We start from the raw sequence: 25285 nt of genomic DNA, 5'->3' as shown, positions 1-25285 counted from the left end.
ACTGTCCTAAGGTCCAGCTGTCCAAACTTGGCAGAGGTAAGAGCTTGCCAGTACCCCTGAGCACAGCGTCATCTCTAGTTCATGAGGCCTCTGTGCACTATTTGCAAGAATCCTTTGTGCACAGCATGGTCCAGGTCCCCAGCATTCCATCCTGCGACGCACAACTCGCTGAGTTGTTTTCCTGCTTCATGGAAGCTTCTTTTGTTGTGCTGCACCAACCGCATTTTTCATCTTCTTTGTCCCATGGGTGCTGCCTGGTCATCTGTGGGCTCTCTCCAGTGTTGGGAGCCCCCTTTGACTCCTCAGTCTGAGTTGAGGCCCCCGGTCCCTCCTGGGTCCAGGCAGCATCATTTTTACGCAAACTGCAACCTTGCAGGAACCAGGGCTTGTTGGACGATTCCAGTGACGTAAACTGCCTGCATCCAGCTTCACGACGTGGGAAATCTCCTGCATCATGTAGGACCCCACAGCCATCTTCTTTGGTGCTCTTCTGCAGACTTCTTCCAACCGGAGAATCCTCTTTTGCACCATCTTCTAGGTTGGCATGGGCTGGAATCTTGTGTGGCTTCTGGACTTGGTCTCCTCTCCACAGGTCCTCAGGTCCAGGAATCCAATGTTTGTTGCTTGCAGTCTTGCTTGAACTCTAATCATGACTTGTAGCGTGTCCTGAGGAAACTTGCAGTACTTTACTCCTACTTTCCTAGGCTCTGAGGTGGGGTACTTTTCTTACCTTTGGTGTTTTCTTACACTCCCAGTGCCCCTCTACACACTACATTTGCCTAGGGGAGAATTTGTGATTTGCATTCCACTTTCCTAGTATATGGTTTGTGTTGCCCCTAGGCCTATTGCATTCTATTTTATTTTCTACTGTTTGCACTATTTTATGACTATTTACTTACCTGATTTTGGTCTCTAGAGTATATATTGTGTATAATACTTACCTCCAGAAGAAGTATTGCCTCTAAGAAATTTTTGTCCTTGTGTCACTAAAATAAAGTACCTTTAGTTTTGGTAACACTGAGTATTGTCTTTTATTGTGTATAAGTACTGTGTAACTGTAGTGGTATTGCAGGAGCTTTTCACGTCTCCTAGTTCAGCCTAAACTGCTCTGCTACAGCTACCTCTAGACAGCCTCAGCTGCTAGAACACTGAGTACATTTCACTAATAAGGGATAACTGGACCTGGTATAAGGTGTAAGTACCTAGGGTACCCACTTCAAACCAGGCCAGCCTCCTACACTGTCCATGTTAAAAAACACTTTTTTTCCTTTTTTTAATGATTGAACTGCAGCAAGAAAAAGAAAGCCTCCTCCTGAAACGTATGTAGTATAACTTACATGGGCATGAAATCTTCAGTACATGTGTTCTCTAAACCTTACCACCACTCCACAAGATAAGTTACATAAGGGGAGAGGGAAAGCTCACTGACAAGGCAGAAGAAAGGAAGCTACAGACAGACTAGTACAGCCAGACAGTTTGAAGTAAAGAAACTTGAAATATAGAAAATAAGTAAATAGGATAATGCAGGGATAAGAAGAATTTACAAAACAGATAAATAGAAGTGGAGTTGGAAATAAATTAGAAGACATGCACAGTAAAAGGTAGAAAATAATTATATGTGTGTAGAGGTAAAAGTTAGGGAAATAAATAAATATTAATATTAACAACAACAAGAGGACCTACCAAGGCCAGAAAAATCTACTGCCCTGACACTTGTGGAGGGGCCACCTTCAGTTGCCTCGCCCACCTCGTCACCACCAGCCGTCCTCTTGCCCCAGGATGCTGGATGATGTAAGAAAAAAATAAAAAAGATTAGTTGTACTGTTAATAAATAATCTCTCCAAGAATATTAATTTTTGTAAAGGAAAAGGCAAACACAGTAACATTTCTACATCAGAGGTTTAGAGCGCCTATATTATAATAATAATAATAATAATAATAATAGCATCTTGGACCATCCTATTTCAAATTTCCTAACCCTATTCCAAATTTCCTAAACTATATTTTGGAATTATGAATACATTGCAATGAACGATTTTTACAGTTCTCATCTCATTCTGAATCTCTTAATGCATAGATTGAATGGATGCAAAACTACTACACATCACTGGGAAATTGCTTGGCAGTTGGCACTGTACAAGCTACAAATAAAAAAAATAAAGGCACAGCGAAGTGAGGAAACATGCCAACTCACTAATGCTAATATTACCAATGTCTATCTTAGTAATGCAGGAGGAGTCTTTGCATTACTTCTTAATCAGCCCAAGCAAGCGCCAAAAACAAGTACAATTAGGTAGCGGTGAGCACCTGTCTAGATGACGATCACATAATAGTACATTTGTAACATAAGTTAACTTGCCTGCATGTGACCACCAGCTTGCTTGCTATTTGGAAAGAAACTATTAGCATAGAACACAACTAATGATTAATGTATTACTCACCAAGCCCCGCAACTTTGACCACCAGCAGGTTGAGCAGGTCCGTCTCCTGATCTAGGATGTCGGCCTACTGGTGCGTCAGCTATTGCTGGGTGCTCTGGACCAGGAGCTGTGGCGCTCAGGACGCTGCACCCTCTCCTAGTATTGCTGGCACTCCCGGGGGCCGTGCCCAGACCCTGGCCTGCCACCTGCTGCCAAGGTGGAGGGGAGATGGCGCTGCACGTAGAACACCAAGGTAACCACCTCGGAAAATATGGGGCGGGGCTGCACCCTTTCATGCCACCACCGTGCTAAAGAAAGACAGCTGGCGTTTGCAGGTGGGGACCTGACCATGGCGCTGGGACTTGTGGGGTGGGGGGATAAGGAAAGATTAGGAAGAAGGAAAGGGAAAAAATAAATGAAGCAAAAAAATTAAAAAGTAAAAAAAGTTGCGAAAAAAACACACAACAATTAGGAGGAAGGTAAAATATAAAAAGAGAAAGAAAAATGGTAATATAATAAAAGGAAACTAGGGGGAAATAGGTTTTAAAAGTGGGGGGATGGGAGAGATATAAAGAGGATAAAACTAGGCCCCAGCACCATAACAAACAAAAAAACAAGATAGCGTAGCGCAACAGTTTTTTTGCAACTTCGCAGAGTTCTGTGTAGCACTGCTACATAAACTCCACCCAAGCCTAGAAAAAAGCTCCATAAAGGGACCCACCCGATGCTAGAGTCATGCTGGCTTACCTCAACCGCGACCCAGCCTGACTTGCAGGTTTGTCTCGCTGAAAAGCTCTGGAGCAGATGACTTCCAGGATTTCACCAGGGGCTCCTGGAAAGGCAATCTGACAACATAGACTCGAAAATGGCTTGCTGTGGAGGGTCGTCCGACGTCACAGAGGAAAAAGCTCCAAAAAAGTGACAAATGCCAAACATAAAAAGTTGACCAGGACTTCCTGCGAGCATATCGAGGAGGACTCCAAGGACGTTGGATCCAAATTCAACTTCAGCCTGGACGAAGATTTCCGTCCTGAAAAATCATCTAAGTCTGAAGGTAGAATTCTTTACCAAGGTCTCCTGCGAAGCATATCCGAAGAGGGCTCCAGGGAGGTTGGATCAGATTGGTGACTCGTTCAAGCGAGAAAAATCTTCAAGAAAAATACTAAGTCTGAAGGTAAACTTTTGACCAAGGCTTCTCTCTTCCTGTAGCCGAGCAGTGCTCCATTGTGGTAGGCCTTAAACTTTGACTTTGCCCCGGTCAAGGTGTGACTAGATATCCGGCATGGTGCTTTTAGTTTCTTTGCGCTAAAAAACATGAATTCTTTAAAAAATCATATCTCCGGTCCCCCTTATCCAATTTGTTTTTTTGTTTTGGTGTCAAATCAAAGATACAAATATTTCCTATTTTTATAAATTGGTTTTGGATTTTTTTTACTGTTTTGTGATATTTGAATACTTTACACACTTTGGGGGTCATTATGACCCTGGGGGACGGCAGCATTTTGTGGAAAGGTATTGCCAACAGGCTGGCGGTACCTTTCTCCAAAATATGACATTGGCGGTTTGGCTCAAGCCAAACCACCAATGTACCACTCCCTCCACCAGGGTGGTAACAGCTGCCAGGCTGGAGACTTTGGTCTCCAGCCAGGCAGCCGCCATAATCCCACTCTTGGGATTATGACCCCGCCTACTGCCATGGTTTTCGTGGCAATCATACCACCACGAAAACCATGGCGGTAGGCACTATCAGTGCCAGGGGTCTCCCCCACCCCCCTCCCCAGAGTCCTCCCCCACCCTCCCCCTCCCTCTCCCAACCCCCGACATCCACACACCCACAAGCGCACACATACACGCTCATACACACACACATATTGTGAGAGAACAAGGCTGATTGCAGAGGCCCCCTAACTTTTTTCCCCCATTTTCCACTTTTTGCTGGTGTTTTCCTGACTCTGATGGTGCCCTGGGTACTGCTACCCAGTCCCAGGGCCTGTGCTCTGTGTAAAATCAGCATGCAAATTAGGCTAATTATAATTGGCTAAGTCAACCTACCTATAAGTCCCTAGTATATGGTAGGGCATGTAGGTTTAGGGACCCCAGAATAGGTAGTGCACCCATAGGTGCACTGCTGAGGTGCCCAGTGCCATTTGAAAGGCAGGCCTGCCTTGCTGGCTGCTTTTAAATTAAAGTTATATGCAAATTCGACTTTGGAATTAAAAGTAGTTCCATAGTCTTAAACTACCTTATTTTTACATATAAGTCACCCCTAAGGTGTGCCCTATGTGCCGCTAAGGCTGGGTGCCATGTAAGTATAAGCAGGGACCTCATAAAAATAGTTTTATAAGCCCTGGTGAGGTAAAACAGCCAAATTCGTTTTTCCCTCATTGTAGTGAATGGCCTCCATAGGCTAGAATGGGGAGACTTTATTTTAATTTTAAAAGTCCCCTTAAGTAACTGATACCAGAAGTTTGGTATCAAACTAATTGTTATAATAAATCCCACAACTTCCAGTTGTTGGATTTAATATAACTTGTTCAGGTAAAGCGTTTCAAACTTTACCTGAAATGTTGCCAACTTCAGCCCTGCAGTGTTTTTGCTGCTGTGCTCTGATTGGCCAGCCTCTGGCAGCGTGGCCAGGCTGACTTGATGAGGTGTGAAGTGGCCTGGCTTCACACAAAGAGATGTGCCTGTGGGAGAAGATCTCCCCTCAGCAGATGGTGAGGCAGGAAGGGGGAGCGCTGCCAAACTGGTCTTCAAAGGCAGAGAAGGACATTTGGAGCAACACCCCCACATCCTGCAAACCCAGACAATTAGGTGCCCCTGTTATAAGCATTGAATGTGAAGAGAACATCGTCTGTCATTGTAAATATGTATATATTTATGTGTATATCAGCATAACATAGAGACATAGAGTATAGGTTAAATTTGTACATAATTCATGCCTCAAGTAGTAATAGTAGTACATTCCGTTCACCCTAGAATGTTGGGACTTTGGAATTACCGGGAGCTTGCCATAGAATGTTGAAGTGGATTGTGCCAGTGGCTTGTGAGGAGTTGAGAAATAAACATCTTTTCTTTGAGTTATCTGCGTGATTACTACAGGATAACTTAAATTGGCGACGAGGGTGGGATGCCTTATCTACAAGTAAAGAACTGCGCAGGGGCAGTGTGACTCCTCACCCCTGTACCTGTTAGTTGGCCACTCTTCGGTTCGATTGACGAAGTCTTGAGACGTCCACATGTGAGCAGTGGAGCAGATGAAACATCTTCCTTCAATCAACCAGACAAGCAGTGTGAGTCCTAGATTAATCTCACCGCCGTGGAGGTTTTGGAGTAGACCAGTCTCCAAGTCACTGGACGTGCATTGTCATGGCTATCACTCGTGAAGGTGTAATGGAGGCGATCTCCGCAGCAGCACGGTTGGTGTAGCATGCTCCCCCGAGAATCGCAAGTAGAAGTTATAGAAGCGATAGGCGAGGAAGCACCTCTTTATATCAAACAAGTAAGTGGCGCTAGTGAGGCGTTTCCTGGTTCAGCGGGAGTGCGTCCGACCTGGATGGTAAACAAACGTGGAGACACGGCTGAACCGGAGCACTTCTAATTGGCTAGGAAACACTCCTTTGTGCATCGGAAGTCCGTCCAAGCAGAACAGTAAACCACAGCACAGACGCAACTGAACTGCAGTTCGGATTCTTGTCAGTGAACACGTCTGAGAGCCTTCCTACGTGGCGCTTTAAGGGCGTCATTGGGAGGCAGTTCCTGAGCGGCCAGAGACGCGATTGAACCGCAGTTCAGAGTCTCGTCAGGAAACAAGTCCGAGAGCCTTCATGCGTGGCGCGCTTTGAGGGCGTCATCGGGAGGCAGTTCCCGAGCGGCCAACACTTCGGCAGCACCTTGTTCCTTTTGTGTAGCAAAGCTTCCGGATCGCGTCAAGAATTTAAGACTACAGCTCCCAGAAGGTCTTGTAACGTGTCATCAAATGTCATTAGGAGACTGGTCCTATGCTGTCAGCATTTCAGTTGCTTTTGTTATTCTTAGCGTTGAAGTAATTTCATGTTTTCCAAGTGGTGTCAAAAGAATTCATATTTCCTCAAGAGGGTATAAAGTCCTTCTCAATAGAACAGTGTTGTAGTTAAGCAATATTTAGTTAACTGATTATAATCTACGTGAAAAAAAAAAAAAAAAAAAAGTAAATATTGCGATAGTGTGTGAATGATAAGTCCTCATAAGATTTAATTTACAATCTCTGAAAGTATAATACACTGTGAGTGACATTGAGTAAATAGAAAAAAAAAAAACTGCAGGTTACATGGCCGCAGCTAGCATGACTCAACCTCCTCCCTTTCTAAATGATGCAGGGGAACCAAGCTTATTATGGAAGGACTGGAGAAGGTTATTTGAATCCTACCTAATAGCGATCAGTGGAGAAAAGTTTTCCCCACTAAGGAAACAGCATATTTTATTGCACAATTTAGGTGTACATGGGCGTAAAGTGTATGACAATTTAACGGATTATGGGGAGGAGGAGGAGGATGAGGATGGAGAGATTGATGTATACGATGAGACTCTTAAAAAATTAGAGGGACATTTTGGAGTAAAAGTAAATATCGCGTTAGAAAGACATAAGTTTTTCAGTGGAGCCCAAGGGAGGGAAGAGAGAGTCTTGAGTTACATAGCTTGTCTGAGAGGTCTGTCTGCGACCTGTGATTTTGGCCACCTTGAAGACTCTCTTATTAGAGACCAATTGGTGAGATGTACTAATAATAGCAAAGTACAGGAAAGACTATTAACTACAAGCCCTTCTTTGAAGGAAGCTATTGAGGTAGCTAAGAGCATTGAGCAAACAGCAGAATGTATAAAGGCTTTTAAAAATTCTTCCATTAAGGAGGAAGTAATGGAAGTGAAACCAACACCCAACCAAGAAAGTAAGGAACATAGTGGATTCGAGGAACACAAGATTCAGGAAATCACTAATAAGAAAAGTATCGTGGGGAACTGTAGGAATAGGTGTTTCAGGTGTGGTAGTGTGAAACATTTGGCTAACAGCCCGGATTGCCCAGCCCGAAATTGCATATGCAGAAAGTGTGGAAACAAGGGGCACTATGCAAAAGCTTGTAAGGGAGAGAAAAATGAGAATTATGGTAGAAAAATTGTACATAAAGTGGAAGAGACCCAAGATAATCATAACAAATTTGTACTGCAAGTGAAAGAGAGTAATGAGGTCACAGGCATGAAGACCAGGTATCCATCATGTGAAATAGATCTCGATGGAGAACGAATAAAAGTGTATGCTGATTCATGTTCACCATACACGTTTATAAACTTCGACACTTACGAGAGTAAATTCAAGGATAAAGGGTATGAATTGCAACCAGCGGACATCAGTCCAGGAGGGTACAATAGTGATCCAATACCCCTGAAGGGAATGATGTCTAAGCAGATAACTTTTAAGGGTAGATCGACTAAGGGCAAGGTGTACTTCACCAGCAATGGCTCGAATTTATTAGGATGGGAACACCAACGTGATCTAGGGATACGCTTAGACCCTAACAGGGAGGAACCAGTATGGTTAGTGGGAAATCCAGAGAATGATTAAATTGTATGTGATGAATTTCCTAGCCTCTTTGAAGATAAACTGGGCCGATTAGTAAATTATCAGCACAAAATCATACTTAAAGAAGGTGCAGTCCCCATCGCACATAGGGCCAGGCCTGTGCCACTAATGATGAGAGAGCCTCTTAAACAGGAACTGGTTTGGTTAGAACGGTTAGGAGTCATAGAACCAATTGACAGTGCATTATGGGTTGCTCCAGTCATGATCACCAAGAAATCAGGTGGTCATGGATTGCGTGTGTGCGTAGATCTCAGGGATTTAAATGCAAACATTTGGATAGAGAGGTTCCCGCTGCCAAAAATTAATGAAATGCTAAGCACAATGGGTCCAGCCAAAAATGTTAGCGTGTTGGATCTTTCGTCAGCGTATCACCAAGTGGAGCTTTACCCATCCTCACGCTCCCTCACTTCATTTATTACACCTTTTGGAGCTTATCGGTATCGCAGGATGCCCTTTGGGTTGGCCTCGGAGGCAGCTGTATTTCAACGCATCATGCAAAATATTTTGAGAGATGTGGAACATGTGCTGTGCTTCCAAGATGATGTGTTGATTTATGGGAACAGCAAATCTGAGCATGACAACACTCTAAGGAGTGTTCTTCAAGCTTTAGATAAGGCTGGTATGACAATTAAGAAAGATAAATGTCGGTTTGGGGTGTCATCAGTAGAATACCTGGGTCATAATATTTCGGAGGAGGGTGTCAAACCTAAAAATGATCTGGTGAGAGCAGTCAAGGAAGCCTTAGCCCCCTCGAACAAACAGGAACTCAGATCCTTTTTAGGCCTAGCTGAGTACATGGCGAAATTTGTAAGGAACTTTGCTATGATTACTGCCCCTCTGAGATCACTTTTTAAAAAAATCACTCAATTTGAATGGAGTGGGGAATGTCAACAAGCATTTTGTGACATTAAAGAAGCCATAATTAATTCACCACATCTTGGAAAATTTGATCCTAAACTAAAAACGTATGTATCGACAGATGCTAGCGGGCAAGGGTTGGGAGCCATGATATGTCAGAAAGATAATGGGCAAGAAAGAATTGTAGCTTTTGCGTCAAAAGCATTAAATAATGCAGAAAAGAAATACTCAACCATCGAGAGGGAAACATTGGCTTGTTTCTGGGCCATAACACATTTTAAATGTTTCTTATGGGGTCTACCATTTGTAATCAAAACGGACCACAAACCCTTAATGAATGTATTCACTACGCAAGGCAGGGAACGTGCCACCCCACGTATAGCTAAATGGTTATTAGGCTTGGAAGGATATAATTTTAGTGTAGAATATGTACCGGGAAATAAAAACAACATAGCTGATTTCTTGTCCAGATCCACGGGAGATAACAAAATAGATGGGAAGGTGGAGGAACAAGGAGAGGATTTACAAGCAGCTGAATCCATATATTTTTAGGATTTTTAGCCACACCAGTGGGTGGGCTCAGCCAGATGTAACCTCCAAAAATCACTTTCAGCCATGATGGATTTTTGAGGAATGTTGCTCCCTGGGATTGAATTTTGCCACAGTTCCCAGGAAGTGGTAATCACAGGGGGAAGGACCCTGCCCCTGATTGGAGAACCAGGACCCCCCTGTTTTTCACCCAGGAGCAGGGATAAAACTGGCAGACCTGCACCCACACCTCAGATCCCTATCAGATTCCAACAAGGAAGAACTACAGGAGAAGAAGGACTGCCCTGCTGGACCCCTGACCTGCACCTGGACACTGAACTCTGGAGGACTGCACCAGCTGCACACTTGGGTTTCACCACTAAAATGATTTTACCTGTCTTCTTCTGCTTCAAAAAGGGACTACCTGTTTGTTAGAGGTACAACGGAGATGCCCAGAGTCCCCTGCATCAAGTCCTGCAAGCAGAGCCCAGCTGACCAGCGTCCAGGGGCCATTTGAGGATTTTGACCAGGTGCATTCTGGGAATTGTAGTCCCAACTCCCAAGGAGCAACTCAGAGCTTCTGGAACCTTGGATCAAGTTGTGGACACCTCAAGGACACAAAAAGGGCCTCTGGAAGAAGATCCAGAAGTTTGGAGACGTTTGGAGCAATTCCATAAGTTGAAGAGGTGCATTGTGGGAGTTATAGTCCCAGACTCCAAGAGGCACACCAGAGCCTCTGAACCTTTGGCTGGTGCTGTGGACCACTTTCCTGAATCAAACACTTCTGAAAGTAAGTGTGACAGTGTTATCTCATGGGTGGCTTGAACTCTGGACTTTGTTCCTTTCCAGTGTGACCTTTTTTAACCCTTTAAGCGCTAGTTGGTTCTATGCGCTCATAAGCATTAATTCTTTAAAAATTCATATCTCCGGTTCCCCTTATCTGATTTTATTCGTTTTGGTGTCATTTTAAAGATAAATTGATTGTGGATTTTTAAACTGTTTCCTGTGTTTTATTTAATTACTGTTTTGTGATATTTGAATGCTTTATGCTTTGTCTCGTAAGTTAAGCCTTGTCGCTCGTTGCCAAGGTACCAATGGTTGAGCTAGGTTTAATTTACTGAGACCTAACTGGTCCTAAGTGGAGGTTAGTGGCCTATTGCTAAGTGTAGGTACTTACCTGCCCTTACCAATAACCCATTTTCCAACACATACCCACATCCACCCACGCATGCACACATACATACCCACACACCGCAACACACACTAATATACATTGAAGCACACATGCATTCACAACACACAACATTCATGTACACTCACATTCATTCATTCACACATGCATTCCACGCGACTCACACCTGCATGCAAGCACGCATACAAAAACAGACACAAAACAGAAACACACCCCCACACACATACAACACCCCCACCACCCTCTCCTGTCGGAGAACCTAACCTACCTGCTTGCAGGGGGTCCTCTAGCAGGAGACGGGACCCGGCGCTGCTGCCAGCAAAACACCGCCAGGCCGTATCATGGAACATGATACAGTAGGCGGTGTTTTGCTGGTGTGGCGCTGCTGCTGGCATCCGCTGCCATGACCGTCAACGGAATTCCGCCAGCCTTCTGGTGGAATTCTGTCTACAGTCATAATGCAGTTGGCGGCTGGTAGCCACGGCGGCGGTATGTGGGTGGACGTCACCGTGGTGGTAGGCGGCATTTGCCGGCAATGTCGTAATGAGGTCCTTTGTCTCCTAAGATAAGCCTGGTTTCTCATTGCCAAGCTACCAAGGGTTGAGCTGGGGTTAATTTACTGAGACCTAACTGGACCTAGTCGGGGTTAGTGGCCTATTGCTAAATGTAGGTACTTACCTGCCCTTACCAATAATCCACTTTCCGACACAGTCATACTCAATATCATTGGTCTCTCAAGGCTCTTGAAAGGGCACCAGTTCAAATGACGTAGGATAAGGTGAAATTTAAAAGTACAGCATGGAATTCCATTGAACAGTAGCCACTGTCATTCTGGCAGCATTAGTTGTGTTTGTAAAATTCAGTGTTCTACATACTGTAGTGTGTTGCGCTCAAAGGTTTCCGGCTGGAAGTTCAAACTATGTTACTGCTTTTTGCAGGGGGTATGGTATTCAGACTAGGGAGAGGATTAGAGGCAGTGTTATGAATCCTTCATGGTGTCTGTGAGGGCCTGCAGTAGAGGACCGATCACATTGTGCTTTTTCTCATGGTCCATGAACACCTGTCTTTTTTTCCTTGTGCAAGACCAATGAGACAGAGTAACAGTTCTGTTGCCTTTTACATCAAGAACGGTGACCGGAGGAGTGTAGGATGGTTCAGAAATGTGCTTGTTGAGGATTTTTTTTCACAAACAGGTCCTCAACTCTGGGAACCCACCCCTCAGCAGCAGTTCTCTTCAAAGGTGGTGGCATCAAAGTGATTCAAGTTTTGGTGAATCCATATTAGATTTTATTGGGAAGAAGATTAGCTTAGCACTTTGGATTGTAGGTCTGTGCCCCCATCACCTAGTGACTTTTAACCTACTTAGCTTGCTCTGTTTTAGTCCATTTATTTTATTATTTCTTTTAAGGTGGCTGCCATTGTTTATAATTATAGAAATGTTTTGATTTGCATTATCAATGCCAATCTGTGAAGGCATCACTATCAGCGTCATAATCAAGTGATGTACGAAGATATTCATATCATGTCCCTTTCTCACTTACGTGTGACAGGAACATAATGTACTCTTGTTGGGGATTGTCTACATAATTGCTGGCAAAAGTCTGCCTCCTTAACAATTGTTTGGGAACATATCTGCGTCAGGGGTCCTACATGATCTGTATAATTACAGCTCACATAGACAAGGTTATCAGAGGGATTCCTTCCAGATGCCATCTATGCTATGGGTCACATTGCTGCAGAACTCAGCCTTTGTGTCACCATGGAGGATGACCTACAGACTTCATTCCGAGGTAACAAGGGTGGGGGCCACTTCTCATGGACATGATACTGGCAGATTATCATACCTAACTCTCATTAGGTTAGAGATTAGGTTCTCTGTGTCAGGGATTTTACATTTCATGCTTATTTCAAGATGGTGGGGGTCTTTGTATTCACGACTCTCATCTTCACAATTATGCTTCTTTTATTGTTCGCTATCCTAATCTTTGCAGCTCATGCATTGTATCGTAGATTGCAGTCTTTTCAATAAACCTACTGAAAACTCTCCTGCATTTCCTTCATTGCCTGTGTGTGACTGAGACTTATTGTTAACAAGAGAAAAAGGGTAACTTCCACCATGACTCTCCTGTCGCAATCTAGAGTCCTTGCATTAAGTTGCCAGAAATCACCTTTCACTGTTTGGGTTTTGGTGAGGTACCACTTGTGAGCCAGGAGTGTTGGGCCGACAGTTGTGACTTGTTGTAAGAATGGCTTAGTCGCCTACAAACAAAAGTGCTGCCATCCCTAAACCAGCAGTCTCACCTAAAAGGGGGAGTCCAACTACTACATGGCGCCACCAATGATGGTATTTTGGAACTGATTTATGGATATCCTTAATATCTCTGTCTCACACACAGCAGGTATCCTAAGTATCATTATACCAAGATGTCTGTAGTCTTGGGAATAATCCTCCTCAGCTGAATAGGGAGCACCTAACTAGGCTGAAGGTTGTTCAAGCTTGAACTCTTAAATGAACATCTCCCCATTTGGTGTTCCATCTCTGCACCCATTATTCAATATGGCTAACGCCATAGACATTCTGGAAAATGTCAAACTCGCATTAACACAACATCTAGTAGCCCATGTCTTACCAGATGAGGGGAGGGATGTCAAATTTATAGTGGACGATCATGAAGCTTACCCAACAGAAACATTATATTCCTGGGTCACCTTTTCTAAGGAAGATGAGACAACATATACATTTCACACATACAAAAAAGCAAACGTACCGCAGCTGTACCAAGCATACCATTATCTACAGATACCCTTTTCCTATCAAGAACATCAAAATTGGTTCAGTGGTGCCCTACCACATATAATACAACCCGTGAGATTAGGTCCCTTAAGTAATGAAAGATCAAAGTGGCCCATGTTTGCAAAATACACAGCGCATACTTGCGTACAGGCACTGCAAATAGCTGACGTACGTGCACTTTATAATTAGCAAGTACAACTTTACAGACGATTAGTACAATTTGCTGTGCAAACCTTGAATACCGCCCCAGCAGGGGCTGCACCGGTTGGCCACCAATTGGCCGTTACTGGGATTAACCCACAAATTATATATTCTATCATGGACAAAGCGCCCACAGAACGTGAGAAGATTCCGTTCTGGATAGCACAAAAGACTAACCAGTTGGAAGCAGTGTTTCCCCATCCAGGAGCCCAAGATGAACATAGAATTCTCACAATGTGCTTGCCATTCGGAATGGTTTCCTCAATGGATGACTACACCACATGGGGTACAGTCTTCGCTGCAATTTACTATAGCACGCATGGTACCACAACACTTGTCAACTTGCCGGAAGTGTTACAACAAATACAAAATGAGCACGGGCTGATCCAGTCCTATATGTGGGGATGAAACTGATGTGTAACTTCGACACAGTGTCCTCTATAATACTCAGTAACATTAAAGGGGAAGCAGTAGCATTGGCTATACGCCAGCAGCTCAGAGAGATTCCACTGTTGGGACAGTAGAGTCAACTACTGAAAATGATTTCCGACACCTATACTGGTTTAGGATGGGATAGTTTGAGGGCTCAAGCCAAAAAAGCTTGAAATTCAGAGTACCAACCCTATGGATGACACTAAACAAGCACAAGAGGGTCCTAAAAAATGCTAGGATAAACAAAAACAAAATAAAGACAGACAAAGTCAAAGATCAGACCCTCCACATCCAGAGAGCTCTCAAAGGAGATATAATCTCAGAAATAGAGAAACTTTAAAGGCTACTGACGGATATACTGATTCACATCCCTCTCATTCCTTTCAGGACACACCAGATAGGCGTAGTAAGAGTGGGCCATCAGACAAACATCCTGACTACGTGAAACAGAAGAAAGACTAACAGCAGTCTTCAGACCAGTAAGAAGACAAATCCCAACAGCAAAAAGCCACAATGTTAAAAGATAAAGGTGGCAGCAATTTCAATAAAATATGCCAGCAAACTTGACAACATTGCTGAGGAACAAGACGTGGGCAGTGACCCTGCTGGAAGTGTGAAAGAAGTCACGATATGTTGCCAGAGTCTGAAAGATCATCTGGATCCAACAGCAACTAACAACTTTCTTGCTGTCAAGACTGCAGACGGGCACGTTCTCCCACCTGACAGGGTCTATGATTTAAATATCCAGATTGAGGTAGAAATAGAGCGCACCGTTAGTGTAATTTATTTTTAATTACCTTAATTGTCATATCCTATTGGCAGAAAGAAACTAGCCAGCCAAACATGTTCTCCCGCATGGGTAAGATGTAATTTTGCCTTCTTTCTCAGATCTTGTTCCGGAAGCATTAAAGGAAGCCTATGCTCTCGACTGGGCTTTGGCACAGGCACCTGCACTATGCTGCAACCATGTAGGGTGGGATAAGGTTTCTGTCACGAGGTCGAGGTTGGAGAGAGGTGGTGAGCGGCCCCGGTTCCTGCAAGTCCTGCTCTGGCCGAGGTAGGGGCGACCCCTTCCGGTAGCCACGGTGCTGTTTGACAATAGTAAGCCACTACAGTCCGTGCCCTCCAGAAGGAGTCCCAGAGGAAAAACCCCAAAAGGGTAAAAAAAACCTCCAACAGGAACTCCCTGAAACAGAAGGAGGACACAAGGACGTTAGGACTTAAGATTCTGGAATTCAGGAATTCTGGAGACGGAAGACAGATCAAGAACAACTGGCGCCACAAGAGGAAACCAGCCGGAGCGTGACTACCACCACAGGAGTGTTGCAACGCAATGAGAAGAAAGATAGATTCCCCTTATATACCCCTAGACAGGAAGTGGAAAACAGGAAGTAGTAAAACCACTATCTTGGTTTGGGAAAAAGATCAGAACTAGAATAGAAAACATGCTCCTAAGAAAAGGGAAATAATGCATTCTGGGAAAAGAGGAAGTGAACAGCATGCTGGGAAGGGGAAAAGCATGCATAAAAATGAGCCATGTGCATGCATACGGCTTTTGGGCGTGTAAAAGGTAAGTGGTGGCAAGGAGGGTTCCCCGGGGAATCCCTGATGTGTTTTAGTTCATTAAATGTGCTTTCTCAATCAGACACTGGACAGTTGAACCCACACGCATCCTTCGAGGTCTGCCGCAGGATATGCTAGAAGCAAAACACTTACACACATGTGACAACAAAACAAATTTGGTCGTCAGAATAATTGCTGGTGCCATTGGATTCACCTATGTCACCTTTAATGAGGGCGACACGATGCCCATAGCGAACAAATCACATTTATACCCAACGCAGAACAACGCTTTACACTCACAAAAAAAATTCTGACTACTGTTCAGATGGCTGTCATCAAGGAGAGGCCACTTGCTCAAGGGAAACACACTATTGTCGTTATACCGGTGCCAGCCTTAAAGGCTGTCACCAAAGCAAGCGTTCCTAGTGCTAAAGCATTACATCTTCATTGGATTCAATGGGCAACCTCCCTGACTGCCACTGATGTTGACTACATATTTGACCCAAAACTTCAAACACAATAATTTCTCCAATACATACAGGAGTACCCCGCAGCTCTTAACATCTTGTCACTTGACAGATACCACACTGTCATTCACACTGATGGTTCAGCACAACCAGCTGTACGGACAAAACATCAATACTCTGCCGTGGGCAGAGTGATGAAGGATGGTTTATTCCACCCTCAGAATACTTACATGGAGACCCTCGGGGACGGCACAGTACAATTGGCTGAGATTAAAGCTCTTATCTTGCCACTGGAGCATATGGATCCAGAACAGCTCACATTGATTGTGTGTGATTCGTACTACTGTGTCCAGCACTGAAATGACTATCTCAATCATTGATGGTTGAATAGGTTCAGAGACTCAAAGGGGAACACCATAAACCACAGAACTTTATAGGGGAGGGTGGCTGATCAGAAGGATAAGCAACCGGATGCTCATGTAGTACATACACTGGGCCATTAATGTGTAGGAGTATACCATATTGGAAACATTTTAGCTGCTGAAGCAGCCAAATCAGCAGTAGCTACGGCTTCTGTTGAGGCAGTTATTCATTCCCACACAAGATTGGATAATTAAATTCAGGCTGCCGTGAAAGCTTCGGCTGAGGGCAAGCCTCTTCCAAAAGCATCCCCTACAAAATATTCCTACCATATCAGTGCACAGAATGTTGTCTTTGTGACAATTCCTGGGGTTGGAGATCGAGTGATCCCCAACCAGGACCAGAGATTAGAACTCATCAAAGCAGTGCACAAGGTTGTCGCATCTGCACATGCTGTTGTCGCTGCCACAATATCACTCTTACAGAAACGCTTCTGGTGGCCGGGTTTATAGAAACAGACCAAGCAATATGTCCTTTGCTGTGACATTTTCCAGCAAATAAAGGGCTCAAACATCAAACGTCCACCGCAGACATCCCTCTTAGTGTCCAATAGGGCACTACAATGTGTGTACCTGGACCATTGCGGTCCTTTACAACCTGATGGTGTATACAAATACACCTTAGTCACTGTTGAGTCTTGTTCTATATTCCTGTGGGTATGGCCACAGCAGTCAGCTGATGCGCAAACTGTTGTAAAAGACTTGCTGGTCTTTATCGGTACATATGAGGTTGCAGCATTCCACTCAGACCAGGTCCTTGGTTTTGCTTCTAAGGCATTCAGGGACACCATAATGATGATGGATGTTGTAGGAAACTGGCTCTGTATATATTATATCAAAATGAGATATAGTGTGCACAGAGTCCAGAGGTTCCCCAGAGGCTTAACAGAGGCTAAAGTAGATAATACTAATGCTCTATTTTGTGGTAGTGTGGTCGAGCAGTTAGGCTTATCAGAGGGTAGTGTAAAACATGTGTTGTACACACACAGGCAATAAATGAAGCTCACACTCAATGACAAACTCCAGGCCAATGGTTTTCACATAGAGAAAATATATTTTGCTACTTTATTTCTAGAACCACAAGATTCAAGTTGCAGGTAAGCACATTTGCAAGTAGGTATCCAAGTAATCTGTTTGAAAAGTCGAGAGTGCAATATTCAAAGACAGTTCTAGGGGTGAAGAAATGTTAGCACTGTTTTAAGGTAAGTAAACGACTTGAAGTTCTAGTCTCCGGGGGTTAGGATGTCTACAGGCTGGGGTTCAAGTTAACCCTAAACACCCATTACCAGCAACATGGGGCCGGCCAGGTGCAGAGGTCAAATTTGAGATTGGTTTAACATGGGCTCCTATGGAGACTAGGGGCACTCTGAATCAGGCCTGCTTGCGGGTAAGTACCAGTGTCTTTGAAGGGTCGACCTGGGGGGTTTATAGGAGCACTGGGGGACCACAGCTCAGCACCAAACACACACCCTCAGCGGCACATGGAAGGGCGTGTGCAGGGTGCATACACAGCGGCGTTGAGCTCCCAATGCTTTCCCATTGGGGAACCCCAGCGGGCACAAAAGATGCTGCAGGTGAAGTCCAGGGTGTCTGTTCCAGAAAACCAAGGGCTGGACAAGGAGAAGGGTCACCTGCCGGACTTTGCTGCACTGAAGGTCGGGTTCTCCAAGGCCAGGTGGCTGCAGAAGTAGGGGTAACCTTTGACTTTGGGAATTTTGTCTGGTTCTGTCGTGGTCAGGGGGGGTCTTCCAGATTCAAGCTGCAGGCGTTGTTGTGATGGACAGGAGGGGTCAACCCAAGATGGACACTAGGCCGGAATCACCAGTGGACCAGCTCTAGTCGATTGGGCCACCTGGATACGGGTTGTGGGCATCTGGTGCAGAGAGGGCAGGACTCACGGATCCGAGGAGGTTCTGGAGTCCTTTATTAAAGTTTCTTTCTGGACAGGGCCGCTGTCCACAGGAGTTCTTGGTCCTCTGGGTAGCAAACACTCCTCTTGAGGCTTTAGAGAGGTCGCTTGTCCTGCAGGATGTGTTGCCTTCTGGTTCCAGGGCTTCAGAAGCTGGAAGCAGGCCTGTAGGGCTGGGATAAAGTCAGTTGGTGTCTTCAGGCTTCTCTACTGGGGACAGCTTAGCAGTCCTTATTTTCTTCTTGAGGTCACCAGGAATCTGATGAGCTAGGTTCAGGGGAGCCCTTAAATCCTGGATTTAGGGGCATTACAGGAGTAGTAGCCAATGGCTACTGTCCATGAGGGTGACTACACCCTTCCGGTGTCCACTCCTTTTTGGGGAGTGGTACACAGACCTAACCCTATTGGTCCCTGTCTTCCAAACCAAGATGGAGGATTTTGCAAGGACGGGGTCACTTCAGCTCTGGACTCCTTAGCGGTGGTCCCTGCTGAAGTGGTCACTCCTTCTTGTTTTCCCAAATTTTCCCACCGGATATGCAGCCAAAAGTGGGGCTTTGTCTAGGGGCCGGGCATCTTCACTACCTGGACTGCCCTGAGGCACTGTAACAAAAGGCCTGAGCCTTTGAGGATCACCGCCAGGTGTAAAAGTTTCTGCAGTGCAGGCTTTGTTTCTGGCCATAGAGAGCACAAAGACTCTTACCCCATGTGATTGATCAGAACCATGTCTGGAAGAGGCAGGCTGGCACAGACTGGTCAGTCCTGCACTAGATGTTTGGCTAAAATACTGGGGGGATCTCTAAGATGCCCACTGAGTGCATTTTCCAATAAATTCAACACTGGCATTTTTTGTGCTGGGAAGTTTGATACCAAACTTCCCTGATTTCAGTGAAGCCATTATACTTTATATGGCCACACTGCATTTACAATGTCTAGGAATGTACTTAGACACTATAGGGGCATATTGCTAATGCAGCTAAGCCCTCACCTGTGATATAGTGCACCCTGCCTTAGGGCTGTAAGGCCTGTTAGTGGGGTGATTTACCTATGCCACAACCAGTGGTTTGTGGGCATGGCACCCTGAGAGGGATGCCATGTTGACTTTGTCTTGTTCTCCCCACCAGCAAACACAAGCTGCAAAGGCAGTGTGCATGTGGTTGGTGAGGGGTCTTACAGGGTGGCATAATACATGCTGCAGCCCTTGGGGACCTTCCCTGGCCACAGGTCCCTTGGTACCATGGGTACCTTTTACAAGGGATTTAACTGTGTGGCAGGGGTGTGCCAATTGTGGGAACAATGGTACAGGTTTGGGAAAGAACACTGGTGCTGGGGCCTAGTTAGCAAGATCCCAGGACACTCTCAGTCAAGTCAGGCAAAAAGTGGAGGGGGATAACCATGCCAAAAGGGGCAGTTTCCTTCAAATGTTGAACTCCATTACTCTTCCCCATATCATCCGGAGGGTAATAGTGTTGTGGAGAGGAGGAATCATGACCTAAAGCAGTTCTTAACAGCTACAGTATTAGGTTCAGGCCGCAGTTGGCTTCATCACCTATATGGGGTCCAGAGAGCACTGAATAATCTGCCAACATGGTCCTTGTGGGGTCACACTCCTTATGAGGTTCTCTTTTGAATACCTATGTATGTGCCAAATCTAGATGGCCCTGGTATGGTGGCAGCAGACACACCTTTTGACATAAATTAATGTCTCACTGTTTTACAGGAGCTTTAGCAATTTCATGATGATAATTCATCAGCCAGTGCTGCCACCTTCGGAATAGGCCTGGGCGGAGTTCCTGGAGTTCTTCTATGCAGAATTCCGCAAAGTGACCAAAAAACTTCACCACGATATGCGAAGTTCTGCAAGCAGCGGAGTGTATTAGGTGATGCCATTCGCACTGATTTTAAGCGACGGGTGTTTGTCCTGCGCTGAAAAATCAGTGCGAATTGCACCACATGCAGCAGAAGAGGGCGCTGCTTCTTTTCTGCTGCTTGAGTAGATTTTCTACTCGAGTGGCAACTGCCTCAACACAAATGGGAGATTTCCTGACGCTGGTAGGTACAACCATCCGCGACCGCCCGCGATGAGAAATTTTGCTTGGAGGTGGTGATTTTCCTTGTTCGAGCTCGCCAGCTTAATGTTGGTGAGCGTAAATGAGGAAAATACTCCACTACGCTGAGTTTTTCAGAACTCTGCACTCTAAGAGGAGTGGGAAAAACTCTGCAAACTCTGTGAGCAGAGCGGAGTTCACTGCCGACCCCTACTTAGGAATAAGGGATTTTCCAACAACTTCTACAGGCAGGATTCCTAAAGTTGGGGATGTGGTTCATAAGAAGATTGCTGTGAAGAAGGAATTCGTCCCATCCTACAGAGCACCGGCTCCAGTCCTGGCAATTCACTGTCATCCTTCCACTGCTGCCTGGTTCCAAAGGGAATAGATTTGTCACCATCGACAACATCAAGTTGTGTCATTTGGCTGATCATGTACAGTAGACCCAGAGGTCCCTTGGGTAGTCCCCGGTCCCCTTTCACTACCCAACAGGACATTCATCTTCAAAGAAGAAACAATGACACTTCTGACTACACCAGCATGTACAACAATGCTACAAATGCATCCTTGAGCATGGGGAGGGCGGAGTATGAGCTTCTGCTGATTCCTGTTACCACTTCACCAACAAGAACTGTCCAAGATATGGCTGTCTTACTCTAATGCAACACAAACTGACGACACTGTCTACTATGAACTTCCATGCGAAGTGGATCCATCCACCAGTCATGCACCAGCTCCTGTTTTCGTAGAGACTGCTTCTGGTTACTTCATCAACACTGATGACTTTTTTTTAACTTCATATACACCTGCAACTGAAACTGTTTCAAAGACAGGTAAGCTGCACATATGGCTTAAAAATAACTATTTGGTTTGTCCATGGTATTATCTTTGGATATTTCTGACACTGCTTGCCTTTCTGTTATGGATTGGTTTTGTGACTGTTTTTTTTTCTCTTGATAAATGGTCATTATCTTCCTGAACGCTCTTCTGTCGGGGCCAGTGGATGAAGTTTTAACGCCATATCTCCCCTCAAATAAGGTCCGAAGAGACTTGTCCCTTATGAACATTTCATCGGTACCAATTCCAAATGGGATTGTTTGGGATAAAGTTCCTTTTGATATATACGGGCCTACTGAGATTATCCAAATTCCATATGTATTCAAAATATCAATGACTGATATAATTACACCTGGTGTTGTTTCTGATGACTGGGACGTTACAACAGTTGATTTTATGCTTTCTGAGCTGCAGGATTACACTGTATTTGAAAATGATGATGTATATATGAACACAGCAAATTATGGAGAAATGTTCTGCTATATTCATTGGGGACATTACTATCTGCACTGAGCAACTAGATACAGATCAGTATTTAATTACACACAGTGGGAACACTGTTCAACTCCACCTGTGGGGAGCCCCAAAGCATATGTAGACACATTTGCATACTTTTCTGGACATAACACTACAAATGTAGAGTCATATTATTTCAAATTATCACCTTCCAAACTGCAGAACATTTTGCTAAATTAGACCAAATTGATCCATTCAGATTCATTTGTTTCCTGACTTGCTGTTGAAGGTTATGAATACTACAAGAGCACTATTGATGTGAAAAGTGTATGGGGAACACAAGATTGGCAAATTCAGGGGAGGGAAGCTTTGTTTAGAGCATGTCTTATTCCGGTTCACATTATGGGCCTCATTTTAACCCTGGTGGTCACCGACCGCCAGGGTTAAAGTGGTGTTCATACCGCCAACAGGCTGGCGGTACGAAATGACATATTATGACCGCGGTGGTACCGCTACGGTCACACCGCCGGGACCGGTGGTTTTCCACCATGGAGGTCCCAGTGCTGCCCTGGGGATTTTGACTCCCCTTACCGCCAGCCTGTCCATGGCGGTAGACACTGCCATGGAAAGGCTGGCGGTAAGGGGACTCGCAGGCCCCTGGGGGCCCCTGCACTGCCCATGCAATTGGCACAGGCAGTGGCACAGGCAGTGCAGGGGCCCCTAGGCACAGCCCCATCGCGATTTCCACTGTCTACTTGGCAGACAGTGGAAAGCGCGACGGTGCTGCTGCACCCTCCGCACCGCCACATTGCCACAGGCTCCATTAGGAGCCAGCTGCAATGTTACAGCCCACATCCCCGCTGGGCCAGTGGTCGGAAACTCTGTTTCCGCCTGCCACCCCAGTGGGGATATTGAAATGTGGCTGGCGGGTTTGCAGCCGCATAGGCGGCCGTTTGGTGGTTCAACCTTGGCGGGGGGCCTCCGCCGCCTGCCAAGGTTGAAATGAGGGCCTATATTTTTAAATGATTTTGATACGGTTCATCAGACATCCTGCCCAGTATCCCAACACCAGCCAAATTCACCAATTGAAAAACTGTCCTAAATGTCACAGAGAAAGAACTGAATTCTTGGTTTCACAATGGAACCTATAATTCCACACTTTCAAGTCCTGACTAAATGTTATTGTGGCCAATAGACTCAAATGGTGTCAGATACATTTTGTTAATTCCTCAGGGGATTTCAAGATTAGCCGACTGGACCCTCGCTATGTCATGGATCAACACTTGGATATAGTTACCACATGCAGTGTGGGAAAACTGTGCCAATAATGGTTATGCACTAACACCATAGCATCAGGTAAAGAACTTCTTAGTTCATAATTGTAGCCTATTAGATGAAGTAGACTTGCAAGATTTTTTTGCTAGGTCCAAGAAAACCATTCTCAAAAATGATATATACAATGAAATCTGGATGCTTTCTCAAATGGAAGCAACTGCACGTTTAAGGCAGATAGACAATGAAAATATGAAAAAGGCTTTAGCTGTTATCGACAATGGCATGAATACGCTGTACAAAAGAAGATACACACCTTATAACATTGGGGGTCATTCCGACCCCGGCGGTCAAGGACCGCCGGGGCCGGGGATGCGTGAGCACCGCCAACAGGCTGGCGGTGCCCCGCACGGCATTCTGACCGCGGCGGTTTGGCCGCGGTCAGAACAGGAAAACCGGCGGTCTCCCGCCGGTTTTCCGATGCCCTGAGGAATCCTCCATGGCGGCGCAGCTTGCTGCGCCGCCATGGGGATTCCGACACCCCATACCGCCATCCTGTTCCTGGCGGTTCGCCCGCCAGGAACAGGACGCGGTATGGGGTGTTGTGGGGCCCCTGGCATATGCAGTGCCCATGCCAATGGCATGGGCACTGCAGGGGCCCCCGTAAGAGGGCCCCACAAAGAATTTCAGTGTCTGCTCAGCAGACACTGAAATTCGCGACGGGTGCAACTGCACCCGTCGCACCTTCCCACTCCGCCGTCTCCATTCGGAGCCGGCTTCCTCGTGGGGAGGGGTTTCCCGCTGGGCTGGCGGGCGGCCTTCTGGCGGTCGCCCGCCAGCCCAGCAGGAAAGCCAGAATGGCCTCCGCGGTCTTTCGACCGCGGAGCGGCCATATGGCGGCTCCCTCCAGGCGGGCGGCTCCCGCCGCCCACCGGGGTCAGAATGACCCCCATTGTGTCTTCTGCAATTGATATGATTCAGAATGACATGTCCCTTTTACAAGATGGGCAAAGTCAGCTGCGTTTCATTATGGAGTTGGGTTGGACGTTACAGATTCTGAAAAATGGCTGCGTCCTATGGAAATAAATTAACAGTAGTGACTTGGTTGCTGCTTTTAATTTATCCAGGGAGCACCAGATAATGGTTAAATAGGTAGCGAGTTACACCATGCTCAACATTGAAAAGTTAGACCAGCCCTATGGTGCATGCAACCTGTCTTTCATTGCACCTGGTGCCTCTTCGAGTGTTTACCAGACTCGCAATGCCCATTAGGCTAAAAGAGCTTCAGCCACCCCCTTTGTGTGCCGTAGCCCAGTCTGAAGCTATGCTGGTGTCTGTCCCAGTAAGCCTGGGCGAAGAAGGGCTGTAGGAGAAAGTGTCTGAATAAACAATTTCTCCAGACACCTTCAGCTTACCTTGCTGTTGCATTGTCCTCAAAAGAGGTGATGGGGGTTACAGGTGATTTATGACCCCAGTACAGAAAAGCCCCAATGGGGGTCTTGTTGTGCAAGGTAGTGATCACTTTTTAAATGGAGACAATGCTTGCCCATTACACTGGTATATGGCGTCGCATCTGCACTTCAAAGCTAATCACTGGCACCTTCTTCTGCATCCACGCAAATAAGGCAGAAGTTGCAAATTGTCTTGAGATATAATTATATTTGTATAGCGCTTACTACTCCTGAGGGGTAATGAGTTCTAAATAAATGCTAAAAAGAGAAGGTTATTTTTTAATTTAAATACAATGACCATCGGACAGTCCGGATGTTTCTGCCAATAGCATCTTTCATTGAGGGAGGAGGGCAGGGAATGGGTTGTGGTATTGGTTCTAAAAATGCAAAGCAGGAATCTGGTGCTGGGCATTGGAACCAGGAAGCCGTGATTCCCAGTGAGGTGCCAAACTGAGCACTGAGGGCAGGATTGAAAATGGGAAAACCCACATCAATAATTCCCCCAGCTTCTTGATAAGACTGGAAGCACAGGCCTAAAAAAAGCTGGGATAGTGATGGGGCTCCTGCCCCGTTACACTGCGTGTCTTTTCATTGGCTTCAGTGATGCACTAATGCACACCCCAAGAGACCCATTTTAGCAGATATACTGCCTGAGGCATGCGCAGTATGTCTCCTTAATAAAATGGATTGTGCCTGTGTGAGGGGAATGTAGTTGAACTATGCCCCTCATATGCTCAATCCCAACATCTATCTACAGAGTGTTTTATTTTGAAACAACACTCAGTAGCTGTATCATGCCTCATCCCCCTCAGACCCCTCGAGCTCTT

This window comes from Pleurodeles waltl, chromosome 12, assembly GCF_031143425.1.
Source record: "Pleurodeles waltl isolate 20211129_DDA chromosome 12, aPleWal1.hap1.20221129, whole genome shotgun sequence".
Classification (NCBI taxonomy): Eukaryota; Metazoa; Chordata; class Amphibia; order Caudata; family Salamandridae; genus Pleurodeles; species Pleurodeles waltl.
This window is presented reverse-complemented; position numbering follows the sequence as displayed.